The sequence below is a fragment of the Paramisgurnus dabryanus genome, chromosome 15 (genome assembly GCF_030506205.2).
Source record: "Paramisgurnus dabryanus chromosome 15, PD_genome_1.1, whole genome shotgun sequence".
Lineage (NCBI taxonomy): Eukaryota > Metazoa > Chordata > Actinopteri > Cypriniformes > Cobitidae > Paramisgurnus > Paramisgurnus dabryanus.
Genome location: NC_133351.1, coordinates 23670763 through 23691055, shown reverse-complemented (window position 1 = coordinate 23691055; position 20293 = coordinate 23670763).

The following is a 20293-nucleotide window of genomic DNA, read 5'->3' as shown; positions in this document are numbered from 1 at the left end:
TAAAGAGGCAGGCAATTGGAGCTGTTTCATCTTTAATATAGCTATTTTCTCACGTCCTGTCGCCTGATATTTCTCTCTGTCATATGCACATTTTCCTCAGGGATCTTAATACTGCTCCTGTTAGACCTTACATGTTAGTTGCTATATAACTATGACCCAGTCATACTTCAAATGTATTTGGATATTTATAGAATTTCTGTGCTCATATAGACAGTTTTTTATAGACATTTTTATTCAGTTTCATTTGCAATGCACAAAGAGGACAAACCTCCAAATGTAAACCAGTTCCATAGTTCATATACAGAATCAATCCTTGAGTTTTAATGTGAGTATCTAACCCAAGTCTTTACTTGATTTAATGCCACGCTTCAAAGAAATTCATATGGTTCATAAAACAAAATTAAGTGAATTAAGCGAGCTGCTATAGTAAGTTGTTTTGATTTTTGACCTGGGAAAGGTTATCCAATAAACGAAAAGTGTTACCTAACACCAACGTCCTGAATTAATTATTTACCGAAACAGCTGCCAATCCTTTGAATGGATACCAGAATCAGCTTTGTTGGCAAAGATCTTTTAAGGGATGAAATCCAACAAGAATTATATATGGGCTACATAAAATATTTACATCTTACACTGTGTAAGGCATATTTAAAGACAGCACTCTTGCATGAGCATTTCAGAATAATTTTGTATAATAAAATATGATGTTATGACTAAATATCACAAAAAAAGCATCTCATTTTAGCTGATATTGATCTATCATAATTTGTAAAAAGCCATTTGTACCCTGAAAGAGATGCATTTAAGTACCATTAAAAGTAATGATATCTTTCAGCAGCATGTCTGTCACTGATGGATGCTATTGTTTGGTACAGGCTTCTCAGATGTCTGCTCTCGGTTCTGCAGTATACATGTCTGTGGTCAATTTATTTGTTTTTGGGAGGTGCTGATATTCCATTACCCACATCCATGTATGAACACCTCAAACTGTCCGGCTGGGAGGATCAATGCTTTTTTCACTGGTAGATGCATGAGATAAACTGTGATAGCAGAGAGTTCTGGGGTAGATGTTATCATATAGATGATGGAGAAATGATCCCCACAGTTTCAAAGGAAGGGAATATGTTTAACCCTGGAATCGTGCCAGGAAACCTAAATAACAGCCAGTAAGGATGTTCAGGCTAAATCCCAGCACAGCCAAGTATGTTTACTTACAAGCACAGATTTGATTAATTGGCAAGATGTAACCGACTTTTCTTTCTGTGTTGTGACGTATTTCCAATTGGAACAGAATATCATGTGAGGAAAATAGTGGGTGAGGTTTGTGTTTTTCACTGTGCTTTGATTGGATATAGAAAAGTAGACGGAAGAAGACATAAACATCTTGGATGACATGGGGGTGACTAAATATCTGGATTTTTTTATGAAAGTGGAGTAATCCTTTAAAAAGAACACATACATATCCTATAGCTTTGCATTGGATTACTGCGTCTTACATCACAGTCTGTTCTAAAAATGCATTCTGAAAATATTTACTGAATCAGACAATTCGGTACAATTTGAATTTCAAATTACTTGAAAGGATTTAGGGTTTCTTTAGGGATCTTAGGGTTGTCATGTTTTCTGTGGTGGCAATGCTCAAGGTGTATGGATGTTAAAAAGCGACCAAGCAAATGCACTGTAAGAACAAATCCGGATCATGAAAAGAGAAAAGGTGTTGTGGACCTATTCCACACCTGTTCCACCTCTATAATTATTGATGAAACCCCTGAGGACTTGGAAATTGATGTACCTAAAAAAGCAAGAATAAATTTGAGAGAAACCCTAAGACATCTTGACTGAAGGTTATTCTTGTTCGATCAAGGTTATGGGGTTTAATAGGGAGTTGAATCTTTACTGAATAGCATGCAATGTAAGCAAAAATTCATCAGCATGATGCATATTTTATATATAGTGTATTTAATGTTCATAATGCAAATTTACCAGTATCTGATAATTGAACCTGTAACCTTGACAACCTATTCTCCAACCCATATGATTACTTTGGTTGTTTGTCCATTTAAAGGCGCTGTATGTAATTTACAGCAGCCTCTAGGGGTGATGTTTCAGATTGCAACCAATAAGTTTACAAGCGCGTGCTCAAACTCATGAGCGACGGCCAGACTGAGATGTAACACACCGGAGAAAGCATCACACAACATGCTGGAAACTCAGGTAAACTCCCACTGCAACGTTTAATTGACTGCATTTAGCCTATGTTACATTGTGTTATGTAGGTAAATTTACGTTAAGATAACGAAAACGATTAGTGAACTACACTGCACAATTGCAGTATAACAGTAAAGCCCGGTATATACTGTGCTATTTTAAATAGTCCTTTAGGGTTGTTGCTTGCCACAATGTGCAATCAATATCGTAGTTAAGTCCATGTTACACTGTATAATCTCAGTTTCCATCAATGTCAGACTGTAAGAGTTTAAAGACTTTTAAAAAGCGGACGCACGCAAACAACCGCGTCCGCAGTTTTACGTCATCTATCGACAACGGCTGGGCAAACACGCTAAAGCGAAGGCTAGCAAACCGAAATAACATCTAAAAAACTAAAGCACATAATCGAAATTTATTTGACATGCTTTGTAGTAATGTTAGCTTACCTGTCCAAAAGGATGAAAGCCAACTCCGGATCCATTTTTATACCCAAAACAAAGCGGAGGTTTCTCCATAATTAAAATGCCCTACCAATGTTAATCCGTGTTTTTGTACGAAGTTGATCCGATTCACGTTTGGCCTTACGAGCTTAAGCAGATAACTTTTTTCTTCACAATATGTGGAGTCTGTGTTGTGCTGGGAGCAGGTCGTTTCAGTCTGTTATCAGACAGTGTCGTGTCGTCGCTGTTGAGCGCAAAGTCAGTAGACGAGGCGAGAGGGTCGGGAGCGCACATGCAGGTGCCGTCACTGGATTTCGCGCCAAATCCGGCCCGGTACTTTCACATAAAAATAATATTTTTTTTTTTCAGAGGTAATAGCAAAACCCGCAAAGTGGATCATTTTAATGTGAGATTACAACCCCTTCACACAAAGGCAATTGAAAAGGGATTAGTTTAAGTAGAAACACTGCGGACAGCTCCTTTAACCAAATACGACCAATAAATGCATACGTCATTTATGATTGTGAAAAGGCATTGGCTCTCGTATGTCTCGTGACCGATTGCATTATTACATTAGCTAAGAATGTCAAGCGCTATTGGCTCTTGTGACCGATTACGTAATGCTGGTTTTTCATCACAGAGTTCTTCATAAAGTATTCATATGGATTCAATTTGCAAGGTTTGCAACGCGAATGGTTTGCAATACTTTTATACTGTTTTGTGCAATAAATGACTGTACTTTTACTTGCGTGTTGTGTTTTATACATACCTGTCAAGTATCCCGTTTTGGCCGGGAAAGTCCCGTATTTTACCCTTCTTTCCCGCCGTCCTCCCGTATTAGTATTTTCCCGTAAATCTCCCGTATTTTAACCTGCGTTATTACAAAAATAATAATGCCCGGGCAGAGTAATAAAAAAACATTCCCAATCCCAGATCGCTAAAGATCCACTAATTCCGCTAATCCACTTCGTGTTTTCCCACCCGCTCCACAGCATCTCTGTGTGCACTCTCTGCCTGGAGAGCGAAGATGACAGTTTCTGTCTGAAGTTTGTTGCATTAACAGGTAGATTTATTACATAATATATCAGTTGTTAAACCGCAGAATTACTAATTTGGAAGTTTGTTTATGTATTTCTTTGGTTAATGATTTGCTGTCGGTGTTCTAAAAGTGCTAACAAGTTAGCAAGCAAACAGCAACAAAATATCCAGATTATTATCGTTACAATGCATTAAATGTTCCCGGTCAGATCTAAGTTAACATAAACACTACATTTGCTGTTGTTGGCACACTTTGTAGACAAAAAATACCAAAAACACCAATGGCTTCACAAAATAAAGACAGAGAACGGAAAGAGAGGCTGCTAAAGGCAGTTCAACATTGCAAACATTAATTCAAAGCTCCATCAAGCCAGCAGGTAAATCATATTGAATATCTATTGTCACACTTTAATTCTTGTTATTATATTTTCCCATTATAATCACTTGTCTAAATTGATGCTAGTAATATAGTAACACATCATTTATTTATAATACTTTATTAAAACCATACTAATAGTACCACCCCCTGTAGTGCCCTTTTTGGTTTGGGCCACTGCCCCATCTAGCATTTTCATTTTCTAAATGACTGTTCTCATTACAAAGAAACGTGAATGGTTTATAAATAATTTTGGCATTAAGGTATAATGCAAAAGAAGTTAAAATAAGGCTTTTCAAACTAATGCCAGTGGGTTTTGTACAGATGCAAATTTGTGTGTATAGTATGTACAGTATGAGTGTGACTTAAGAAATGTAGTTTTCACAGAGCTGTGTGTTTCACTAGTTTTCTTGCTAATGAATTAGTTTGTTTAGTTAATTTTAACACAATTATCAGCACTAAGGTTTAAAAAATATTATCCGGCCCTCACCAGTCTTAAAATGTAAGGAATACTGGAGCTTGTTTGGGTTGGTGGTGGGACTGTTCGCGGTGGGCGCCGGAAAATTTCCCTTATTTTCAAATCCAAAACTTGACAGGTATGGTTTTATATGGTTAAGAAGTGGTTGGGTTAAGGGTAAGGGTGAGGGTGAGGTTAGATGCTCCAAAATATCTTTAAAACCATAAATGTTTATGAAATCGTTCATAAAATTAAATGTGTCTAATCTGATGTATAAGGCAAAAAACCTTAAAACGTAACAACAGGTTGTATAAACTACTGCCGCTAGAGGACACTAATCCCTTAATACGTCACTTTACGTCGTAATAAGGTGCTTGCACAAACGACCAATGAGGTCGTTATTTTTGGAGGACAGTCTCAACCTTGGTGTTTCAAGCACATTTCTCTAATAATTTGGAAAGTTAGATTTGTGCTATGCTGTAATGCTTTTAAAATAAAAATTAAATGTATGTCATATTCATAAAAACTCAAATTACTACAGGTTGAAAGTGTAACAGTGTGAAGGAAGTTAGCGTAATAGCATCATAGCGATTTTAGTTTAGGGCAAGAGATTGATTGAAAGGTTTTTAACCTGAGGGACTGTCTGCCTGTGTGTGAGTTTTATGAAATGGCTTTTAGACGGTCAATATTGTTGATTAATTTGGTGTCTCCCTTCCCATTTATTATTAATCGGTGTCACAACGTTTTTTTTTTTTTTTTTTTTTTTTCGTTTTTTTTTAAGCAGCAAAACATTAATCCCCAACTTTGACATAGCCACTTTGAATATTGATATAGATTAAACTATATCTGTTCCCCCTCAGGTGAACATTCCTCTAGTGATAAATGACAGGTCTTAAAATAAATTATAAATCACTTTTATCCTTTACCTTAGCAAAATTGCATCACTTTTCATCATAATTTATGATCAAAACCGGCTGCTGAATTTTCAGGGTGCTCAGTGTCTGTTATTATTAAGAGTTTGATCCGACTTCCTCCAGATTCACGAACCTTGACATGGCACCATAAACTCCCTGTTTCAGAATGAGGTGATGTATTTTTAACATACATGTTTTCTCTCCCTAGAGAGTCTTGGTGGAAGCACAATATGTATGCTAATGTGGGTTGTCTGCTGTGATAAGAATGATATAACTTGAATATAAGAAAATCTGCAAAAAAATATGCCTTCACTCTGCAAGAATTCAGTATTTTCAATATTTTCAGCTTCTTTCAACTGTTTTGTAACATCATTCATGTCAATTTATCCTCAGATCACATATATGTGATATTGTGTAATTTGTTGTATATGTGAAGCTCATAAGTTATTCCCTCTTGGCAATGTAATTATGTGTTTTCACCATTGCAAAACTGCCTTGAAAAAATGTCCAGTCATCAGCTTGCCAAAAACTAGGAAGAATGGTGCAAATGCATGCAAACAACATGGATATTATGTTGTGTTTATCTGGTCACATGCTCAAATAGAGCAATGTTGTGTTGGTGCCACAGAGCTGCATTGTGTATACAGTATATTGATTTTTTCTTTTAATCTTTGCAGTCTCAAATCAAAACATGCACCAAGATGGACAAGTCCAAGTTGAGTAGCAGGTCCTTTAAGCTTCAAGTCCTAAAAAGTCATTAGGACTCTTTTTCTAAATTACTCTTAAAGGGAACATTTCACAATACTTTTTTTAAGATGTAAAATAAATATTTTGTGTCCCCAAAGTGCGTATGTGAAGTTTTATCTCAAAAATACCATGTAGATAATTTATTATAACATTTTAAAAAATTTTACTTTGTAGTTGTGACATCACAAGGGGAGCAAAATTACAATAACCTATTTTTCACATGCTTGCAGAGAATGGTTTACCAAACCTAAGTTACTGGGTTCTTCTTCTTTACATTTTCTAGGTTGATAGAAGCACTGGGGACCCAAAAATAGCACTTAAACATAGAAAAAGTCAGATTTTCATAATACGTCCCCTTTAAAGTATTAATTACTAAAGTAAGCTTATATTAATTTATGTGAAAAGTCCCACACACCTATTATTCAGGGTGGATTCTAACAAACCTGGTGTTTGGCCTGGTCTAATATGATATTATACTCAGGTGGTCTTATGCAGACGGCATCATTATCACTATTACTAGTAGATTGAATTAAGAGTCTTTAGTGACCCACTAACCTTCTGCACAGCAATAACCAGGCCAGTGGTGTATTTCAGAAAGATCATAACCTTAAAATTGAATCTTATCTGTTAGGTAACCATGGCAATTGCAGTAAGGACCTCATTTAAGACCCTTTATTACAGAAAAAGATTTCCTAAGTTGAGTATCTTTACTGCAGTATTACTAAAGCATCATAACTTGGCAAACAATCCTAAAAAAAAAAACTTTGAATACCTCCATTGGCATCCTAACTAAAAAATATCTGAAAGCCAGTGATATCAATCATATTTCAACAGCCCTCTTGGAGAATGGTGTTACATTTAATAATGATACAAGATGAAGAACATTAATGTTTAATGGTGGAAATACTCTTGGAAATTCAAAAAGATATGCTGCGCTTTGACAACAAAACACTAATAAATAATTAAATAATCCCACTAAACATGATACAACAGATTAGTTTATAAAAAATTCTGCTTCTGCTCTATTGAAATAAAAAGTTTTTTATTAATCTATTTTTTCTCCCTGCGTGTTGTTGGTTGCTTGGTATTTTCAAAATAGAAAAGATTACCTAACTGGTAGAGATGCAACAATATATATTTTTCCACCGATACCAATAGCCGATTATTCAAAGTGAAATTTGCCAATGCAGATAGTTTGGTGGTTATATTTACTTGCATTAATGTAACAATACTTTGAAGATTATCCATTAATGACCATTAAAGGCGTTCTAAGCGAATCTATGTGTTAATTTTTGAAATGTGTTTTCAAACAGACGGAGCGTAGCTAACTCCTCCCCCTCCCCCTCCGTTCCGTGCTTTCATGAACGCGCCCAAACCCAACCCCCAAATCCTTCTTGGCGTTTATTGGCTGGAACAATTTGTTTTGTTTTGTGGTGCAGGTTTGGCCACTGTGTTTATATTGAAGTTTGTAGAGCCTGGGCTGTCTACAGAGATCGCGTTTTTTTACAGTTTGATCAGCGGACAGGCAGCAAGCAGAGTGATGAGATGTTTGCTGTGTGTAACAAAAAAATGTTTTATGGTCTAAAACGCGTGAATTCGCTTAGAGCGCCTTTAATATTGAACATTAAACTATTGGGGGCAGTTTCCCGGACATCTTATCCTAGTCCCAGACTAAAATGCATGTTTAAGTTGCCTTAATTTAAAATTACTTTGACATATCTTAACATACTGTACAGTATATCAGTGTCATTGTTTTGTCTCAAGATGCACACCAGTATTGCTTTTTGTAAGGTTTGTTTGTATAAACTACTGAAATGTCCTAATATAACTAAGGCCTAGTCCTGGAATAATCCAAACCCTGTCCAAAAATTCGCACCTTGATGTTTCTTTAAATTTTCTATAGCTACACAAAGCTCAAATTCATTGCATTTTCCTGTTCTCTTTTGATTGACAGTATATCGATCACGACTATCGGCTATTTTTATAATATTGTCCGATAACCATTTGTGTGAAATATTGCTTTTATCGATGATACCAATTATTAGTGCAGATATGTATCGGTGTATCTCTGCTACCTAGAGATACGTTTTTAACAATAATAACAATCAAAAAGATTTGCTTCTGAAATTATCCTAATTTATTGTACACTAGTCAACATATGAAGTGGATCAAAAAATGTCATCAAAGTTGTCCTAAGACAACAATGGCCATTGGTATTAAAAAAAGGTTTTAATCCACTTCAAATGTATTTATGTATTTATCAGCTAGATTGTGATATATCTGATGTTCAGATTCTCAAATTTATGTAGGTAAATCCTTTTTTCATTTGAAATGACTTTATAATGACCAAAGTTGATTGTTCAGTTGTCATGGCCATGTGCGCTGCCAAGCAGTCTGAGCCTGTCAGATTTACAACACATTTACTCATCCACTTCTCTCGACATGAAAGTGAAAGGCTGGAAGAGAAGTGTGCATTTGATGTGAATAAAACATGTCTTTAAATTTATGGTTGAAAGGTTTTTAATGCGTTATTACTGAAATTAATGTTTTTTACAGATTACAAATGGTTTTCTAGTATTTATATGCATTCAGAGTAAATGTCTAAAAAATAACATGTGGTTGAAATCACTGAACAGCTCTAATATATGACAAGCGTTCACCGAGGGTGAGTTCATCTCTGGCTCAGCGCCAGTCAAAGAGTGAATGCACCTCCAATCATACTGGTGTGATCGGATGCAGAGAAGAAAGATCACAATGCAGAAAGGCCTGATGCTTGGTTTGAGAAAGTAGCCTATACAGTAAATGCTTCCAAATCAGAGGGCTCAAATCGCTGTGTTCAAAGTTTGGGCTGCCAAGTCTTCATAATGTCGAGTCACAAATCATTAAAGCGGACATTTCTGACTTTTTTAAGATGTCATATAAATCTTTGGTGTCCCCAGAATATATGGGTTTTAGCTCAAAATATCATATAGATAATTTATTATAGCATGTTAAAATTGTCATTTTGTAGGTGTGTGCAAATGAGCTGATTTCTGTACAAAATTGCAGTGGCGTGGCTGGATAGTGCAGATTAAAGGGTCTATGACATGAAAATCTGACATTTTCCATGTTTAAGTGTTATGATTGGGTCCCCAGTGCTTCTATAAACCCAGTAACTTAGTTTCGGTAAACCATTCTCTACAAGCACATGAAAAAAGGTTGTTAAATTTGGCTCTCCTTATAATGTCATACGGAGCTCTTATTATAATAATACCGCACCTTAATCTGCACTATCCAATCACAGCACTGCCATTTAGTGTAGAGAAAAAGAGACAGAGAGAAAGAGAGAGAGAAAAAATAATTCACAGCACAATTGAGTTTCAATTGCAACAAACCACCATCATTGTGATCAGTGTTTGCACTTCAGCCGCTCATTTGCATTTTAAAGGACACACCCAAAACGGCACTTTTTGCTCACACCTAAAGTGGCAGTTTTAACATTCTAAAATAAATTATCTATATGATATTTTAAACTAAAACTTCACAGATGTGCTCTGGGGACACCAAAGATTTATTTGACATCTTAAAAATGTCTTGTGCCATGGCCCCTTTAAGGGGCGGTATTATCCCCTTCTGACATCACCAGAGAAGCCAAATTTCAATGACCTTTTTTCCACATGCTTGTGGAGAATGGTTTAGTTACTGGGTTGATCTTTTTCACATTTTCTAGGTTGAAAAAAGCACTGGGGAGCCAATTTTAGCACTTAAAAGGGATAGTTCGGCCAAAAATTATATTAAACCCATGATTTACTCACCCCCAAGCTGTCCGAGTTGCATATGTCCATCGTTTTTCAGACAAACACATTTTTGGATATTTTAGAAAATGTTTTAGATCTTTCAGTTGATTAAATGTAATGTTACGGAGTCCACCCATAGTCCACGACCTTCAAGTCCAAAAATGTGCGTCCATCCTTCACAAATTAAATCCAAACGGCTTCAGGATGATAAACAAAGGTTTTCTGAGAGTAATCCGCGCGGTGTTGTTGTAGAAATATCCATATTTAAAACTTTATAAACGAAAATAAATACCTTCCGATAGCGCCGTCATAGTCGCATCCGCATTCAGGATGAGAGCTTACGCAGCCTACGGAGGCTACTCTGCTGCTGCTCTGTGCCCCCGCCCTCCGAATTTGTCATACGTCACTAAGAAAAGTGCGTACACTACGCTAATACTCTCTCCTGAATACAGAGGAGTCTAAGATGGCGGCGCTACCGGAAGGTATTTATTTTCGTTAATAAAGTTTTAAATATGGATGTTTCTACAACAACACCGAGCGGATTACCCTCAGAAGACCTTTGTTTATCATCCTTTAATCGTTTGGATTTAATTTGTAAAGGATGGACGCACTTTTTTGGACTTGAAGGTCGTGGACTATGGGTGGACCCCGTAACATTACATTTAATCAAGTGAAAGATCTAAACAGGCACGTGCAGAGGGGGGGGGCGGCGGGTGCCCAAGCACCTGCCCCTTTACCCCTGGATGACCAAAGTGCCCTTTTTGACAAGGCATTTTTTTGTAATTAAATGCCCTTTTGTGAAGGCCTGCCCAATCTAACTATTAGTAAAATTAATAAAAAATAATTTAGACGCAAATAAAATTAGTCACATGATGACGTATTGACCTTTCATTGGACAATCTCTTTAGGGACGATCATCACTAGCTAGCTCACAGCGCTAGTAGGCAGCGCCCACACACGTGCACGACACGGTGCCCAGTACAGGGAGGATCCCCCTCGAGCCGGCATTGAACCGAAGCGATATGCTTGTTATATTATTATTATTTTACAAGAACAACGTGAGGAGAGCATGCACAGCTTTTGTTTATTGCTGTCTGTGTGTATTAACATCTCTACAACGTTAGATGCAAACAGGGCTCTCAAGTCTCACGCATTCGGCGGGAGACACATGCATTTCAGCCAGTTTACACGCCAGTGACGCCACACCTTGCATTTCTCACGCTGAAAATAAAACATTCTTCCCATATAAAAACAATGGATGAGGCAAAGGCAGGGACGTTCTCTGCCGGGAGTTCATACAGGTAGCTGTCTCGAGTTTTTAGGTGTGCTCAACTTCACGCAGCAATGCAAGAACCGAAACGCATATGACATCAAAGTACCGCGAGAAATATTCGGGAAATCATACGGAGGAGTTTGATTTCAAATCGCTCTCATGCTGTTCTAATGTCATCCACCTGTCACGCGGAGTTTGTTGGAGGAGCAAGATCCGATGAATACGGTAAAAAAAAACTCGTTTAATTTTTGTATCAGTCAAAAACTCTCCAGCTTTGCAACCAGTTTTAGTTTACCTGAAAATAAAGAAAGTACTAGAGGCTTCATAAAATGAATGAAAGGAGAGATGAATGTCATTATTTTATTGCCAAGTCATCAAGGCATCAAAGTGTGCAAAAACACAACACAAACACGATTCAAAACTATAGGCTACTCTCTTTGTATACAAATTTCGAACAGGATTAGAATAGAATAGATTTATATTTTAAATATGACAACAAAAACACAAGACTGTAAACGTAATAATATCTTAATGTCACAATGCAATAATATCATATAATTTCAAAACTGCATATACTGTTGACACACACAAACACAAAATGAAATGCACTGTAAGTCGTTTTGGATAAAAGTGGCTGCCAAATGCATAAATATATAGATATAAAACTCAGTCTATATAGATTTTTCTCTCTCACTCTATTTGCAAGGAAAATAAAGGAAAACGTTAGACTTAAAATCATCTTTCTATTCTGTATTACTTTATTATTTGTTTCAGTTGTGTCTGCTTGCGTGTCAGCGAGCAAAGTGCCCTTTTTATTTTTTGAGCACCTGCCTCTCCAATTGTCTCTGCACGGCCCTGGATCTAAAACATTTTCTAAAATATCCGAAAATGTGTTTGTCTGAAAAAGATGGACATATGCAACTCGGACAGCTTGGGGGTGAGTAAATCATGGGTTTTATATCATTTTTGTCCGAACTATCCCTTTAACATGAAAAAAGTTACATTTTCATGGTATTTGCCCTTCACATTTCAAGTCATGTGACTAGAATACACAACCCTGGTTACTATGTATGAAAGTGTACACAAAGCTGTACCATATAAAAGTGTTATAAAGTGGTAGTTATAGGTTAAAGTGTGAAACATATTTGCAGTCCTGTCATTGTCTTGGTTTTAATATAGATTTTTTTAATTAGACTTTCCACACTTTCAAAATCCCCGTTTAACCCTTAGTGTAGTACTAATAATTTATGCTTGTTTATGAACATAGAAACTGCAATCGAGTGTGCCCCATTTAATATGTTTTTAGGCCACTATAAAAAGCGAAAGTTGGATTAACTTAAAAAATACTTTAATTTATTTTTTTAAGTGAACTTAAATGTTCTTAAGGGAATAGTCAATTTTCTTAAAAAAGATAATTTACTCACCACCATGTCAACCAAAATGTCAATGTCTTTCTTTGTTCAGTTGAGAAGAGATTATGTTTTTTGAGGAAAACATTGCAGGATTTTTCTGATTTTAACGGATTTTAATAGAACCCAACACTTAATACTTAACTCAACACTTAACAGTTTTTTTTCAACAGAGTTTCAAAGGACTCTAAACGACCCCAAACGAGGCATAAGGGTCTTATCTAGTGAAATGATTGTCATTTTTGACAAGAAAAATAAAAAAGATGCACTTTTAAACCACAACTTCTCGTCTAGGTCCGGTCCTGTGGTGCGCCAGCGTGACCTCACGTAAATGCATAAGGACGTAGAGAGGTCACGTGTTACATATATGAAACGCACATTTGCGGACCATTGTAAACAATAAATGTATGACCAAAATGTAACACACTGCTTTTTAAAATGTTTCTCAGTGCATACTGCTTCTCATACTCTATAAAGCAGGCAGTATGCAGTATTCTAGTATCCCTATCAGCATATATTTCAGTAATTGACATCACGCTGAGCAGCAGAGCTCACCATACTGCTTACACACATATCACACGTTGTGCTGAGGTATGGAAGGTAAAAACTGCCACAATATCTGTGATACTGTGCCAGAGATACTCAAAGCCTCTCTTTGTTAGCCTTCAACTCATCATTCCCGAATCACTGTGTCGTTGGAGAAGGTCCCAAGTACTGTGAAGTGTCATTTACAGATTTCTTTCATGCAGAGGGAAGTGTGCTTTGTACAGCCACTGCTGAGTATTTTTAGTATCCACCTTTGTAGTTGCCGTGGAAGCTGTGCTAATAAACCGCTTGTCTCTGAAACCTGTCAACTTTTATGCTCAGAAATGAAGCGAAAGCGGCTTCGATAATGCTAGAGTAGCAGCCATAGAAATATCAGTCTCTGATACCAAGTCAGGCAGAGACGACTACGTCCAGATCAATAGTTTTCGAAAGGGTAAAGTGATTACTGTGGAGTTATTGAATTTTAGTTGCAACCGCAAAACAGAAGTCCATTTACGCGCTGACTGTAAAACTGGGTTAGAAATGACAATATTCCGATATGCTTCCACCTCAGATGTGGGCCCATCCATTTAAGTAATTAGTTTCTCTCTGTGCTTTTTGGTTTAGTCTTTCTTTTTTATAAATCTCAATGCTGGCACAGACGTATGCGGCATCAAGTTTCTTAGGGATTTCTCAGGGATTCATCACAGCTGTAGATAAGCTTCCAGAACCATGCTTTATTGAAACACAGTCAGAGTTGTTTCACGGACTGTCACAACCCATTATGTCTGACTTGTGTGATGGTATTACATTGACAGACATGTACAAATAAACCTGAATTACGACAGACTGTGACACGAGCTAAATAAGTTTCAACTGTTCCCTTGTGTTCCAAATTAACGGCTTAATTAATTTGGGAGCGGGCTACGGATCAGAACGCCACAGCCTGATGTCCATATGGCACAGCAATAGGAAAGCTTCAGTACTTATCTACTATGATGTCTGAAACCAATTCTGCATTCCAAATACGTTAGATAAAACAACATTTTTTATCTTCTACTGTAAGCATTTATTGGATAGTTCAAACTGACTAATAGAGCACATTGCTGAAAAATGGCTACAAGGTTTCATTTGTTGCCCTGGTTCTCAGATCTTTACCTCAGCACCTCAGGAGACCTTCTCCAAATATGTCTAAGATTAAGCGGGGCAGAATCTTCCAGCTGGTCAGACACTCTGACATGGTCTGTTCTGCTGTCAGCCGGGTGAGGTTTGAGTAGTTTTCCCAGAGCAGCGGCCGGCTCATTGCTCCATATGTACTCTTGAGCTCAAAGCTTTGAGTCTGTTGCAGTGAGTGGTTGTTGCCAGAAAGTTCTCTTGTTTAACAAAGCTCTCTGTGTGTTATCCCTTTAGATTCATTTACCTCACTTTGCCAACACGAGCTACCGTAGCGAAACAACACGCCATGGCTGCTGTTCGATTCGGAGGGAGAGAAAAGACAACGGTTTTACAGATTTAGCTCAGTGTATGTATATTTAGACTAGTTGCATACGCCAACATAAACCTAGCACACTGCACTACTGAAGTTTTATGCTATGCAAAAGATAACTGATTTGTTTAAAGGGGTGTCTAGTGGTATTTCATGCATTCTGATTTATTAACACAGATAAAGAGTTGTATTCCTTATGCAAAAAATGGGCATAAGTTCAAAAAACCATTTGGATGTATAGCAGAGTATTTTTGTGCCGAATGCACTTTGTCAGGGTTCGTACAAGTTTTGAAAAAAAAAAAATTCCAACCACTGAATCTGTTGCTAAAGCATTGAAGTAAGTACAGGGGATGTCCTTATATGGGCACATCACCCGGAATAGCGCGCACACACACACCAACCAAGAACTGAGATGAAATCAATGCCACCAATGAAGTATGTTGTTGTTTGTGAGGGAAATATACGATTGTTCAGCTTTCCAAAGAACCAGCATTATGGGAACAATGGATGTAGTTTGTTTATACGTAGTAGAAGTGGAGTGCAAATGGGTGATTCTCAAAAAACCCAGATTTAGAAGTGGTCCAGCATCAGAAAGCCCTTGAAGCCAATTGTTTTTTTTTTTGAACAAATATGATTAAGGTCTGAATTTACTTTAACCATTATTTGTAGAGGATTTAAAAAATATATTTCCTATAGAATTATTTAAAATTTTTTGATCATTATCATTATCAAAAATTATCATTACCGCAACATGATATGACATTAAATAAATGCATTTACAAACTCATGTTTCAGTAATGAGAACTAAAAAGTTGTCTAGGTACTATAACAAAAAAAATCAACTTTTATCGCAGAGAAAAAATAAAAACTGCTTACCTGGTAGCCATCTTGAGTGTCACAGTCAATTATGTCCCTTCCAACTATTTTTTTGGGGAAATGTTAGTTCCTTGAGGCCTTAAACTATGATTGAAGTTTGTTGCGGAGGATGAGAAAATTAGTCTTGGACACATTTATATTCCTTATTATTGTCTCTACATTTACCGATGATCACCAAATACCACATGTTTCTTTACTGGAAATGTTTATAACATGCACTGAAGCTTTTTATTTTTTTGATTTTTTTAATTATAAATATTTCCATGTCAAAGAACCCAAATCCAGTCATGGACATGTTGCGGTAATGAAAAATTACCCCTTAAAAGTGGATAGAACAACCAATTTTTTATATGATGTAATTTGAAATCATGTGCAAATTAGCACATGAATAGATGTTAATAACTGTATGCTGCTTATTTTGATACTCTTACTTCGCATTTACTTTTTTTATCAAAATGTTTCATGACACCTCATAAGTCTAATTTCGTGAGTCTCACCCAAATGTGTTTGTTTAACACTGGAATTTGTTGAAATGTTGGCAATTGATGTGCAACAGGGGTGGAACGGTACACAGAAATCGGTTCAGGAACCAGGAACGGTTCAGACGCCACGGTTCGGTTCACTTTCGGTACAATGGAGGGAAAAGCAAAACAAAAATGCAGAAGGCAATTTTTTTTAGTACTAAAGATAATCTTAAAAACATAGGTGTCCTTATCTGTGTTATTTTGAGATGTCATGAATATGAACTGAAATGCATTTAACATACTATCTCGTATAACAAAAATGTATAAACTTGTACTCATCTTTCATACAAAGATGGGTTTCAAATGTATTGCAAGTTACCTAAATACATTTTTAAATTACATTTTAGCACATTTATTTCATATTAAATGTACTAAAGAAAAAAAAAATGTAGGCTTGTGAGATGCATTAATAGGTGTGTACGACTTCATGAGGCGCTGCAAGAAACGACAAGTGGATGATGTCAGAGTAACGCGAGAGCGATTTGAAATCAGCCTCCTCCGCAAGATTTCTTGCCTTACTCTGACGCTGATGGCGCTACGTAAAGTTGAGCACACTTAAAAAACTGAAAGCAGCTGAACTTGACAGAACTGCCCTGCGTATGCCTGCACTTCGTCCATTAATTGTATATTAGCAGGACAATTTATCTCCTACTTCTCAGCGTGAGAAATACAAGGTGTGGCGTGTGAACTGACTGAAATGCGTGTGTCTCATGGTGAATGCGTGAGACTTGAGAGCCCTGATTAGATGTACTTCCACTCACATAACCAACAACTGCTGAAAACGCCGACACACAGTCCTCGTCTTTTCCACCACTCTCTCGCCTGTACTACTGTAACTGACTGGAAAAGTGAAGTTTTGCCAAACTTGCGATCTTAAAGAGGCCTGCGGATCCTCACCACCATTTGCCATACTCGCTGTTGCTGCTATGTCACTCACTCTCTCTCTCTAGACCGTCAACCTGACAAAAAAACTGCAGAGTGCCAGAATGTAGACGGGCTCTGATAGAGCGCATACATAGGCGGAGCTCGGCTGCATCGGCGCCAATCAGAGCTTCAGAGCTAAAGCGGGGCTACAGATTAGCTGTCCCTAAAGAACCCGCGTATCTAACAGTAGTTCCGCATTACATTAATTATTTTGCACGCAAGTTTTTTTTATTTTTATACCGTGTATTCTCCGTTTAAATTCATGCACCGAACCGTAACCCCCGTACCGATTCGGTTCGAAATGAATACATGTACCATTCCACCCCTAATGTGCAAGTGCATATAATGAAAAAGACAGTGGGATAATGTTTTGTGTGTGTTGCGTGCTCGCTTTGTCAGCGCATCCATGATCTCGTCTTTTATCGGAAAGTAGCGTTACAGCTGATCTGTCTTTTATAAATCTGATAAGGCTTAAGACCCTTCAGAGATATGAATGAGGCATTACTACTCGATAGGTTCAAGGTATACTCAAGATTAACATGAGATTATCATAAACAACGTAGTCGTATCATGTGAGCTTTAATTGCAATGTTTACAGTCTTTGGAGCCATTGCATGCTAACACATAAGATAAATGAGGTTGTTGCATTCATTGCTGTGTGTTATTGAAGAATAATAGGGTTTTGTAATTTCCTGGTTTACGAAATGTCGCATGTTAGGTGGGAGGCGATCGAACAGGTAGCAATCAGTCAAAGTTAATTTCGTGTTTGGGCACTCGGCTCATTGTTCAGGTCTGAATGGCATTATTATGAAGAACAAAGGCTGTCTGTTCCGACAATGGAGCTTTATCAATAGACCATGGCACAGCTCTGTATTTACAAAATTTGGCAGAATAGCTTTGGGGAGGACTTTGTTAAGGAGCAACTAGAGAAAATATGTCGAGCTGTGTCTGTGTGCGTATAGCGGATGATAAACTAAAAAAAGCTTTTTGCAGGTTGTCGATAATGAACAGACACTTTTGGCCCTGCAGCATACAGTCATCGTAAGACTGCTGATTGCAGAATACATTAACATTGTTTTGCGAGAAGAATCAAACCACCCACGTCAAAGTTATTTCTAATACCTTTACCGGATCCGCACTGTCTTGAACTGCAGAGGTTGGTGGGCAGCCGGAAGAGTATTGACAGAGAGACAGATACAAATGAGACTCCAATCCGGCATATCTACATTCAGTTAACTGAAAACCGCTGAATACTGCATAAAAAAAACACTCATATTTAGATTTTTACTCAGGATGACTCTCAAAACATGCTTTAGAGCTGACAGGTCAAACTGTAGTAGTTCAGAGGAAAACTTTCTTCCTCCTCTTGCTTATTGTTGTGGTTATTATTTAATGATATTTCTCTCCACAGAATTGGTTGTTACTGCAAGGTAAATCAGTTCAAGCAATGTTGCTTCCATTACTTTACGGGTAATGGTCTCTTTGCGGTTGCAGTTATCGGCTGGTTAAGGGGAAGAGATTCTTCTTTATTGGAAACGCATTTGATGTTTTCTCTCGGTGCATCCACAAGCAAAATGGTCCGCACCACACTCATTACAAACCTAATGATTTAGTGGTCAATAAATGCATTTAGATAAATAATGAATGATGATTTGTTTGATGATTTAGAGGCCGTAACAAAATTTGTTGCAAATGACCCGAAAGTCGTTCGTTTTTGTCGGTTACAGACGAAGATATTGCTGAATTTGTGCAAAGCTGTATCAGTGCTATTTTCTCTGGGGAGCCAAGAGAGGCTGTGATGAGAAAATAATTCAGAGTATAAAAAAACCCTAAACAAATATTAGGAAACATAAGCTTTTAAAATAACAGTAAAGTGTTTTACAGGGAGGCTGCTTCTTCGGGGCTCTTTGAGTTTGTCTTGAAATTTTGAAGCATGGTGTAAATGTGACAGCACATTGGCAAAATACAGGCCTCTCTATCATTTTCACAACCATTCATAAATCATGATGACAACAATTTATTTTTTTGGGTGAACTCTTTAAAGTCTCAATGTAGTTGAAAATTTTATCATGTAAAACTCATCTTTGAGCATCATAATAGCATACAGTATGTAACAGTTGTTCCTGTGACAGTAATCTCTTCTTTAAAACAGCTTGAATGCAATTCCCCCGTTTAGTATAGGCGGATCACTGAATATACAAATTAGTCTCCGCCTCTACTCAATCGCACAGCTTGGACCATAGTTATGAATCTGCGCGTTAGTCCCCTCCTCCACCCTTTTCCATTTCTGTAGTTTCAGACACATAACTGCCAAGTCCGGTGTCACAATGCATACGTGATTTGCACGTCTGCAGCACTAATTGTTTTTAGCGCTAATGCTAACAGGTAAGACTATTACACACTGTACATGAGTTTAGCACAATGTGATGATGTGATAGGCAGTGGCGGTTCTAGGGAGGGGCCAGCGGGGGCCAGTGCCCCTGTGACAACAAGCTTGGACCCCTTGTGGTCCCCCTAAGTGTGGGGTGTGAAAATATTTTTACAATTTTTTTGCGATTGTTGCTTTTTACATCCGTAATTAGACAGTGTCATAAACATGGTATTTGGCCCGTTAATGCCTTTAGTGCAGAAAATGATATGACAAGAATAAGGTTTAAATGTAACTGGCCCCTCTAACAGTACAACTGGCCCCAAATTGCCCCCCCCCCCCCAGTTGAAATGTTCTAGATCCGCCACTGGTAATAGGTTACATGTTTGTGACATAGCAAACCAAGGCGATTTCAAACCACAGGAAAAAGATGTCTTTGGAAAACACAAATATATGGATGAAATACTAAGCAATGGTGTTAAATGAGGAATTTGCACATGGTTTGTCTTAAAGCATCTTAAAAACACCACATAGTCATATAAACAACAATAAAAACTTGATTTTACCACAGTGGGACTTTAAATGTATACACTCAAAAAATGTTGGGTTGTTTCAAGCCATAGTTGGATAACAACAACCAAGCATATATAGGGTTATTTACATTTAGTCATTAAGCAGGAGAAATTAAAATACCAAAACAAGAACAGCAATACATAAGTGCAATAAAACTAGTCTTACCAAGCCTAACACAGTACACATAGCTCAGTTTTTTTTTTTAGAATAGAAAAGAAAAACATAGAAAAAGATATTGAACTCTATATAAGTAAGTCAGGTGTTGCGGAAGAGATGGGTTATTGTAAGAGATGGTTATTTATAACCCAACAGTGGGTTTTCCATATTTGACCCAATTATGGATTGACAATACAAGCATATTTAGAATGTACATTGTAAC